The sequence below is a fragment of the Apodemus sylvaticus genome, chromosome 4 (genome assembly GCF_947179515.1).
Source record: "Apodemus sylvaticus chromosome 4, mApoSyl1.1, whole genome shotgun sequence".
Taxonomy (NCBI): domain Eukaryota; kingdom Metazoa; phylum Chordata; class Mammalia; order Rodentia; family Muridae; genus Apodemus; species Apodemus sylvaticus.
Window position 1 is genome coordinate 40,388,322 of NC_067475.1, and position 9,625 is coordinate 40,397,946.

General features: G+C 48.7%; 1 long non-coding RNA gene and 1 other non-coding gene across 2 annotated transcripts; both read left to right on the top strand.

The window, feature by feature from the left end:
• Positions 1-6,617: 6,617 nt before the first annotated feature.
• LOC127682102 (uncharacterized) lies at positions 6,618-8,351 on the top strand. The gene is made up of 2 exons (XR_007977349.1): positions 6,618-7,115; positions 7,981-8,351. It is a non-coding gene; the product is annotated as an uncharacterized LOC127682102 (long non-coding RNA).
• Positions 6,797-6,937, top strand: LOC127683893 (small nucleolar RNA SNORA48). The gene has a single exon (XR_007977677.1). It is a non-coding gene; the product is annotated as a small nucleolar RNA SNORA48 (small nucleolar RNA).
• Positions 8,352-9,625: the final 1,274 nt, after the last annotated feature.

The following is a 9,625-nucleotide window of genomic DNA, read 5'->3' on the forward strand; positions in this document are numbered from 1 at the left end:
CCAGGAGACAGGTCACCATCCGTGGAGGAACAGTTTGTGTGGGGGGGGGATGGACAGTAATCTGCTTAGCCACCTACCTTGAGAATCCCCAGGCATCAGAACAGGGCTTCATGAGGACAAGTTACAAACCACCTACAAAGCTCTTCTCAGTGAAAAGATGAACAGCCCAGGGTGGGTAGCAGCACCTCCATGACTCTGGGTTATAGCTTCTACCTATAATCGAGGAGATGCTGTCTTCAGTCTCTGGGTGAGAGAGGGAACTCTCGTAAATGTCTTCCTGTGGGAGACCAAGTAGACCTTTACCTGGTCTGGAGTCTTGGCTGATGTCAGAAAGATCTTATTGAGCTACTGAGTTACATTCTGTGGCCTACAGAGGCCAGACCCCTGGAACGGGTCATCAGCCACTTCAAGAGCAGGCTTGGAAACAAACAATGTTGAGCCATCTTTGCCAACTATAAAGCTGACCCTGCAGATAGGAAAGGCATGGGGTGAGGGGTGGGGGATGGGGCGGGAGCAATGGATTCAGGACAGACAGCTCAAGAACAGTGTGATCGATTAGTATAGAGTGGGAAGCATGATTATTGTCCAGTAATCATGAGTGCTGCTGACTGGACGAGGGTGCCCGGCCAAGGGAGCAACTGGGGCTCCCCCTTTGCTGAACAAGGTGGAAGATGCCTTGGATAAGAAGCATCATCCTCAGCCTGCCACTGACTGCCCCTGTTGTCTGTTCCCTAAGCCAAGACGTTAGCCAAAGAGCTGGCACTTTGTGGCAGAAGACCAGGTGAGAGGGAACCATTGAGTTTTCTCCCTCCTGTTCTTTCCTATTTATAGCTTCTCTTCAGCAGCCTCCACTGTTGATGACAGCCCACAGGTTCTAACCTGCCCGAAACCTCTAGGAAGATTACAGCCTGGCTCTGAAAGAGAACAGCATCCAACAGGAGGAATCCCTGTTCCCTGCCTTTTGTGTGGTACAGAATGCAGGTGGGGAAAGAAAGCGCCGTCTCCAGTGCAGCATGACAGGGAGGCCTGGGCTGTGCTGTACGGAGGGATCCTCAGTCCCAGGACACCCCTGAGAGGAAGTCTCACTCTCTGTTCTGCAGAGGAAGACACTGAACCTTGCTGTGGAGAAACATCCTTGACCAGTTTGAGCCGTAGGGAATTTCTATCTGAAATCCCAAGTTGACGCGCTCGGACATGGTTTCTGGCTGATTTGTTTGTTTTTCAGTCATACTGTGTCACATGCAAAACACCTTCTCTGGAAGAAAGAAACACACCATAGTTTAAAGGAGCAGAAAACATCTGTGGAGTCCCCCTGAGTAACTGAAGCCACTCTTCCTGCTATCTCTCCCCACCCTGAAGATCATTTCAGGCCATCTTCAGGGAAGATAGGCTCGGTAGAAAATTAGACTCCCTGCCTCTCCCTTTTCCTCGGGGCCTTCCATGCAGGTGATGTTACTGCACTAAGGATGTGACGTGGGAGGCTCAGAAGGGCCGGCAGAAGATGCTCTCGAATAGACGACTTATGGGCCTCAGTGATTCCTAGCCCTCCTCTCCCCTTTTTAATCCCCGGAAGAATCTTCTTTTCCTCCAGCCAATTTCTCAGTCCATTGTTCAAACAAAGCATCATCCCTGTGAGATCGACAGCCAAGATCTACACTGTAGGCCATAAAATGTGAGAGTGGGAAGGGGCAAGATTACAGCCCATGTTCACTGAGTGCTGTTGAATCATAGTCAAGCACTACCTCAGAGACATTACACACCACACCACACTACACTTACACACACACAGACACACTTTACACACAGACACTATACACATAGACACATACACAGACACACTACATGCATACACAGACACATAAACACACAAATACATATACAAACTACATACACACTACACACACATACATATACACATAGACACAGACAAATACACACACAAACTACAAACACACCACATACACACATACATATACTCACAAACTACACATATACTACATACACACATACGTACATACACATAGATACAGACATACACACACAGACACACTATACACAGACACATATACACACAGGCAAATATACATACACAAATTACACATACATACACACATAAACACAGACAAATACACAAACTACATACATACCACATGCACACATAAATACACACACATAGACACAGACATACACACACAGACATACTACATATACAGATACTACATACATACAGACACACTACACACAGACACATACACACAGGCAAATATACATACAGAAACTATACTCATAGGCATACACACATGCATAAACACAGACACACTACACATATACAAACTACACACACAGTACACACAAACATACAGACACACATAGACTCAGACACATACGCACAGGCACATACTACACACAAATACACACTACACATACAGAGACACATGAACACACACAACATACACATGCGTACCTATTCACAAACACATAGAAGGAAAGTGAAACTCATAAGGGGTTTTTCATCCCTTGGGAAGGGAAGAAATTTGGACAACCCGGTTTCTAGATACTTCCCTGCCATTAAGGGAATTAGCTAGAATTAAGGGACATTCGAGGGTCATCTCTTCTGCCGCCCCCTGTCCATTTTACAGGCTAGGATACAATCTCAGGCCAAGGTCAGAGCCAGTAGAAATGTCTTTTCTGCATCTGGGGTCTCAGAGAACCTAAGACTCCAGCAAGATGCTAATTAGCACACTCAGAGTTTGCTCTCACCTAACTCTTCGAAGTAGACAATTCCTAAGTGCACATTCACCTGGATGTGCCAGTGGCAGACACCTGCACTGCACTTGAGCATCCCTAATGGGCTCAGAGGCTAAATATAGCTTCCACCTATGGGTTAAATATAGTCTTCACTCCCCCCAACCCCAGCAGGCGGATGCAGACAGAAGCCAGGAGGAACGACAGCGCCTCACACATCCAGCAGGGCTCCAGCAGCAACTGCAAACATTCCCTGTGAAGATGGCAAATATTTTGATAATCTTTCCCCCAACAGGATTCTCCTGTGCTGAACAAATGGATCCAGTCAGGAACCATCTCTCCGAATCCACAGGAAGAAACATTACATCAGGGGAGTGAGCTGAGCCTCGTGACTGTGGAGGAGGGAAATGGATTACTCTCAGGTACACACAGAAGACATTGGGGGAGTGCCCTGAGGTGTCTGTGGCGTCCTCTAGCTCCCAATGCAGGGTGGCCAGGAGGGGAGCCTTTGGAGGACAACGGCCAGGGAAAAGTGACAGCATGCTCATAAAGCACAGCCTCGGGGCCGCCCCACCAGAGTTGTGAGGGCTGCTTCTGCTGCTTCAGCCAGAGTGGTCTTAGCCAAATCCTTTCACGTTCTCTGCGCCTCAGTTTCCCTACTGTGAAATGGCATATTATCAGGGCTCAGTTCTTAGATCAGCCCTTAGGGATAGGACACAATGATGGCAGGTAAGCACGGGGCATGGGGACACACAGTCAGCCTGAGATGGTCTACTTGCCTTAAAAGAGCCCAGTGGGTCTGCCATCCGGGATCCCTTATCGAACTTCCCTCAGGGGGACCCAGTGTCCTCTCAACCCGAAAGCCTCTCCAGGAATGGCAGGAGAGGCCTTAGTGACCAGTGCTCCATGGCTCAAGTCTTCTTCATTGCTATTGAAGTCAGGGCTCATTTTACCAGAAGAGGTTATGCGGAATATCCCTTCCCATGTCAGTCTACTGGGCAGTGAGGGAAGCCCCAGAGACTCCTTCCTCAAGTCATGCATTCACAAAGTCAGATTATTGCTTCGAAGAAGACATGGGCAAACTAGGAAGTGTCTGCAAAAACTAGAATAAGTACAAAAGCCACAGGGTGTAAAACCAGACTGTAGTGGTGAGCAGAATGTGCCAGAGAAATGGGTGACAGGGTCACGGAGGGAGTCTCTGTTCACTTTAAGTAGTTTCAGGCCCAGGCTCCAGGGCTGATGGGCAAACAGGATTTTGTCTTTGGCCATGGCACCTACAGTCCTTGTCAGACAGGCTTGCCCCGGGTGACTCACCAGGGAGACAACAGGTGCCTGAGACATAGGAGGCATTTCCTGTGGCTCTGAGAAGCCAGGCACCCTAGAGATCCCCATCTTCAGGTTTTTCTTTAAAAGTACCTGAGGGACAGGGTAGAATCTGGACGAAGGCTGTAGAACGTGGCCTGGGTACCAGCGGCTGAAGAACTTATATCGTGCTCTTGTCTGTAGACAGAATCAGAGTGGGCACAATGGTCCTGATAAATCCTTCAGGAAAGAGATATAACCTTTCTAGATTAGGCAAGGACCATGCCACTGGCCCCCAAGGAGAGAAATCCAGCAAGGGTGTTCACTCACAGCATGACATTGTCATCTACAAAGTTTACATCCAAACCCACTATAACTGTGTTACCAAAGAAAAAGCTCGTGATTTATATAAGGTTAAGTTTTATACTGGGTCACATCTTAGCTATCTTTGGCTGCCTGTGGCCTCTGGGCTGCAGGTTGGACACACCTAGAAGGGCTACACATCCTCACACACTTCCCTCTTCTCAGACAACCTCACCATGGCAATAGACCAATTTCTGAAGCCAAGACCCTCCACTACTTCAACATTTCCAGGATCCCAGTCTCTGGTTTGATGTTGTGGGGAAAGCCTGTGAATAGAGGTGAGGCAGGTACACAGGAAGTGGAATGTTGACAAGAAAGTCAAGCACATTGACCATGAAGGAGTCTTACAAAGAATCTCAACAGGTCTGCACCAATGACCTATCAGCTTAGGCCCAGAACAGCTGGGCACAGCAACACGATTTGGGTTTGCAAACACAACATCTACAGTAGAGCAGTGCAGATAGCTCTGATGGCCAGCAAGCCCTGCTCTGGTGTTGCTGCATTCTGCACGGATTCTGTGGAGAGAGAGAGAGAGAGAGAGAGAGAGAGAGAGAGAGAGAGAGAGAGAGAGATCCTGCCTGGTGGGGCTGCTTTGGTCACTGACTACTCTCAGCAGACCCAAACCCAAAACATGTCATAAAGACAGAGGGTCAGATCATACCAAGCCCCCTCTAAAACCCATTCATCCCCTGTGGCCTGGGATCAGCAGGTCCCAGCCCTCCATGGTGCGCCAGCCTTGTCTTCCTTAGGAACTCCGCTTCGCTGTTCCACAGGAAGGAGAGCCGCCTTGTTTCTTAGTTTCCACAATACTCCGTTAGGAATAATCATGTCACTGTGGTAGTCACAGGGATGGCTGCCCACGCACTTCAGAGGCCTTGAACCTGACGCTGGCCACACCCATTGCTGAATTCTCTGGGCAGCAGATAAATGGGCTGAGACCAGTGAAGGCAGCTGCTCTTTGTGGTCTGAGCTCTTAGGTGTGTTTTGCCTCAATCAGAAGATGGGCTGCCTAGAGTTACCTAGAAATAGAACTGTGGCCAGGCCTTTAAGATGTAGAAAGGAGGTAGGTAGGACGAGCTGTTTGCAAAATGTGGAGTCTTATTAGGAGAAGTAAAAAACAAAATGCATTCATAAGCAGGGAAATACAAAGTTTCCATATAACTCGTGTATAGGAATGAGACGCTCAGGTGGCACAGCGCATGTGTGGAGGTCAGAGGGTAACTTGCTCCAGTCCAGAGCGTCTCACCCTTCCTAACACTGTGACCCTTTAATACAGTTCCTCATGGGGTGGTGACCTCCCCAAGTGGAAAATTATTTTGTTGCTACTTCATAACCGTAATTTTGCTATGAATTGTAATGAAAATATCTGATCTGCGGTCCTGGTAAAAGACTTGTTCGATTCCCCAAAGGGGTGGAGGTCAGTTCTCTTCTTCTACTATGTGAGTCCCAGAGATTAAAATTAGGTTTTCAGTCAGACTTGGTAACAAGCACCTCTACGGCTGGGACATCTCACCTCACAAGAATTTCAAATACTCTCAAATGACTGGCTTGTGTGTGTGTGTGTGTGTGTGTGTGTGTGTGTGTGTGTGTGTGAGAGAGAGAGAGAGAGAGAGAGAGAGAGAGATTATTGTTGTCTAGTACAAAACATCATGACCAAGAAGCAAGTTGGGTAGAAAGGGTTTGTTTAGTTTACATTTCCACGTTGCTGTTCATCACCAAAGGAAGTCAGGACAGGAACTCAAGCAGGTCAGGAAGCAGGAGCTGATGCAGAGGCCATAAGGGATGTTTCTTACTGGCTTGCTTCCCCTGCATGCTCAGCTTGCTCTCTTATAGAACCCAGGACTACCAGCCCAGGGATGGCACCACCCACAAGGAGCACTCTCCCCTTGATCACTAATTGAGAAAATGCCCCACAGCTGGATCTCATGGCGGCATTTCCTCAATGGAGGCTCCTTTCTCTGTGCTAACTCCAGCTTGTGTCAAGTTGACACACAAACCCAGCCAATTATACAAAGCAAAACTCCTCTGTGGGCTCTCTAACTATAAATATGTAAGATGAAAACATCTTAAGATGTACTTTGATTTTCTAAAGTGCTTCAACAGGTGCATTCATTTGTTTATTGACAAAGACCCAGACACTATTCCAGTCCCAGGAGACACAGCCGTGAGCAGTAAGGGTAAGACCTGACTCCTGCCAACACACACACACACACACACACACACACTTCTTTTGGCTTCACCTCAGCTAGGGTGGACAGAGTGCATCAACAAACAATGGGCTCAGAGAGGAGTTGGTGTTATGAGGTCTAGAAAGTCCAGTGGTGGCTGGAATGGTGCTCTGCTGTCCATCAGACAGCCACAGGCGCTCACTTAAGTTTAAGTCTGACACCCCTGACAGTGGGCAGAGAGCCACCTTGTAGGCGATGTTCTTCTGTCAGTCGGGGACAGAGCAGACGGCAGTCCTTTGCTCATGCTAGCTTGATGCCTGGCTTGGTGGCCAAAGCTGTCTCATACCCAGGACTCATAAAAATCAAATCAAAGGCAGCACAGAGCTGGAGGAGGAAGTGAGACAGAGACCTGCAGACCGCAAGGCACAGGAGAGCCTTAGACACCTGCATGCTGCCGTGCTACACAGCACAGATGGAGGAGATCACCCAGGGGCCTCCCTGTGCTTGGTCAGCCTGCAGTGGGAGCCACCACAATGTGTGAGTATGTGGTGGACAGATGGGGGGAGAAAGAGAAGTGGATCAGCTTGAGCATTATGAAGAAAGATGGAACTGGAGACTCGAGGGTGGAGAGGAGCAGCCCATGAGTGGCCAGCCCTGTTACACGGGGCCATGGTGAGGTCCCAGACCCAGGAACCATGCCTGAGTCTGAGTCCATGGCTACACAGCGTCAGGGGTTGGTGTCGATGTCCATAGCTCATATTACTACTAGAGACCATGGGGATGTCTCTGGTCATGGCAGCTACTGAAGACCACGTGGATGTCTAGGGGTTAGGCATGACTGGCTCTGCCTTATGCAGTGCTCTGGAGAGCTGGCTCCATCTATCACCACCAGTAGCACTCAGGAGAGCTGGCCCCGGGGACATGAGAGTGAGAGAGCTAGCCCTGCCGCTCTCCCTCACCAATGGCTGTAGCACTAGGGAGAGTGGGCCCTGCACCTCACCTGGCCAACACAGTGGAGCTGGCCCTAATGAGGAAGCCAGCCCTGGTGAGCCAGCCCCGAGGGTGGAAGAACAGGAGAGCTGGCCCAGCCCCACACAGGCTGTAGCACTTGGGAGAGTGAGCCCGAGCCTTGACTGGACAGCACGGTGGAGCTGGCTCTGGAGGCACGGGTATGGCCGAGTCAGTCCAAGGGTATGAAAGCAGGAGAGCTGATCCATTGGGTGTCCTAACGGGAGCGACACTGGAGAGTTCACCCTGATAGTGGGGATAAGAGAGAGCCAGCAGCCGAGTAGCTCAGGTACCACCCAGGCCCACACCCAGGGCTCTGAACTGACACACCTCAAATCTATATAATTTATAAATGGTTGGGACACGTGAAAGGACTACTCTTGCTGTTCCAAAGCTACAGGATCTCCATGACACAGGACAGCAGGATAACGAAGAGGAGTCCTGATAAGGATCCAATATTGATGGTGTCACAGAAGCCAGAGATCTCGAACCAGACCAATGACTCGGCAATGAACATCTGCAAGTGAAGATGTGTGAACAGAGGGTTCTGCTGTGGGACACACTGTGACACACTCCAGCTTCCATGATGACATGTTTTCTAGGCTTTGTTTTTGGTTGGTCTTTTCATTTGTTTTGGTGTGTGTGTTTTATTTGAGGGGGCATTGCAAAGGTGAAGGGTGAATATGAAGGGATGGGGAGATGATCGGGACTGGGGTGCATGATGTGATACGCACAAAGAATCAATAAAAATGTTTAAAGAATTAAGTCTAAGTCTGAACTACTAAATGACATAAAGCAAGCATGCCTCTCTTGGGCTCACCTTAGCTGAATGCCCAGTGCTAGCGGCCATCTGGGAATGGCACTACTTGAGAAGGATTGAGAGGCGTGGCCCTTTTGAAGGAAGTGTGTCATTGGGAGTGTCAAAAACCCAAACTAGTCCCAGTGTCTCCCTGTCTTAGTCAGGGTTTCTATTCCTGCACAAACATCATGACCAAGAAGCAAGTTGGGGAGGAAAGGGTTTATTCAACTTACACTTCCGAGTTGCAGTTCATCACTAAAGGAAGTCAGGACTGGAACTCAAGCAGGTCAGGAAGCAGGAGCTGATGCAGAAGCCATGGAGGGATGTTTCTTACTGGCTTACTTTCCTTGGCTTGCTCAGCCTGCTCTCTTATAGAACCCAAGATTACCAGCCCAGAGATGGCACCACCCACAAGGGCCCTCCCCCCTTGATCACTAATTGAGAAAATGTCCCACAGCTGGATCTCATGGAGGCATTTCCCCAACTGAAGCTCCTTTCTCTGTGATAACTCCAACCTGTGTCAAGTTGACACACAAAACCAGCCAGTACAATTGACCCCTTGTCAACTCGACACACAAACACATCACTATTAAGCCTCAACCCTTACTTTCTTATTCATCCCCAAGATCTAAATTTCTTTAAAAGTCCCACAGTCTTCACATATTAAAAGTTCAATCCCTTTAAAATGTCCAATATCTTTAAAATTCAAAGTCTTTTAAAAATTCAAAGTCTCTTAACTGTGGGCTCCACTAAAATACCTTCTTCCTTCAAGAGGAAAACCTAACAGGGCACAGTCACAACCAAAAGCAAAACTCAAACTCCAATGGTTCAATGTCTGGGATTCAACTCATGATCTTCCGGGCTCCTCCAAGGGCTTGGGTCACTTCTCCAGCTCTGCCCTTTGTAGCACACAGCTTGTCTTCTAGGCTCCAGCTGCCTGTACTCCACTGCTGCTGCTGTTCTTGGTGGTCATCTCATGGTACTGGCATCTTCAAAATACTGCTATCTTCCACTGTAATTAGGCTTCACCAATAGCCTCTCATAGGCTCTCTTCATGGTGACAAGCCTCTGCTACTATGCATGACCCCTTCAAGTCCTGGGCCATCAGTTGCAACTGAGGCTGCACCTTCACCAATGGCCTTCCGTGGCCTCTCACTATGCCAAGAGCCTCAGCTGTTCTTCATGACCCCTTCATGCCTTCAAAACCAGTACCACCTGGGTTATTCTTACACAGTACCAA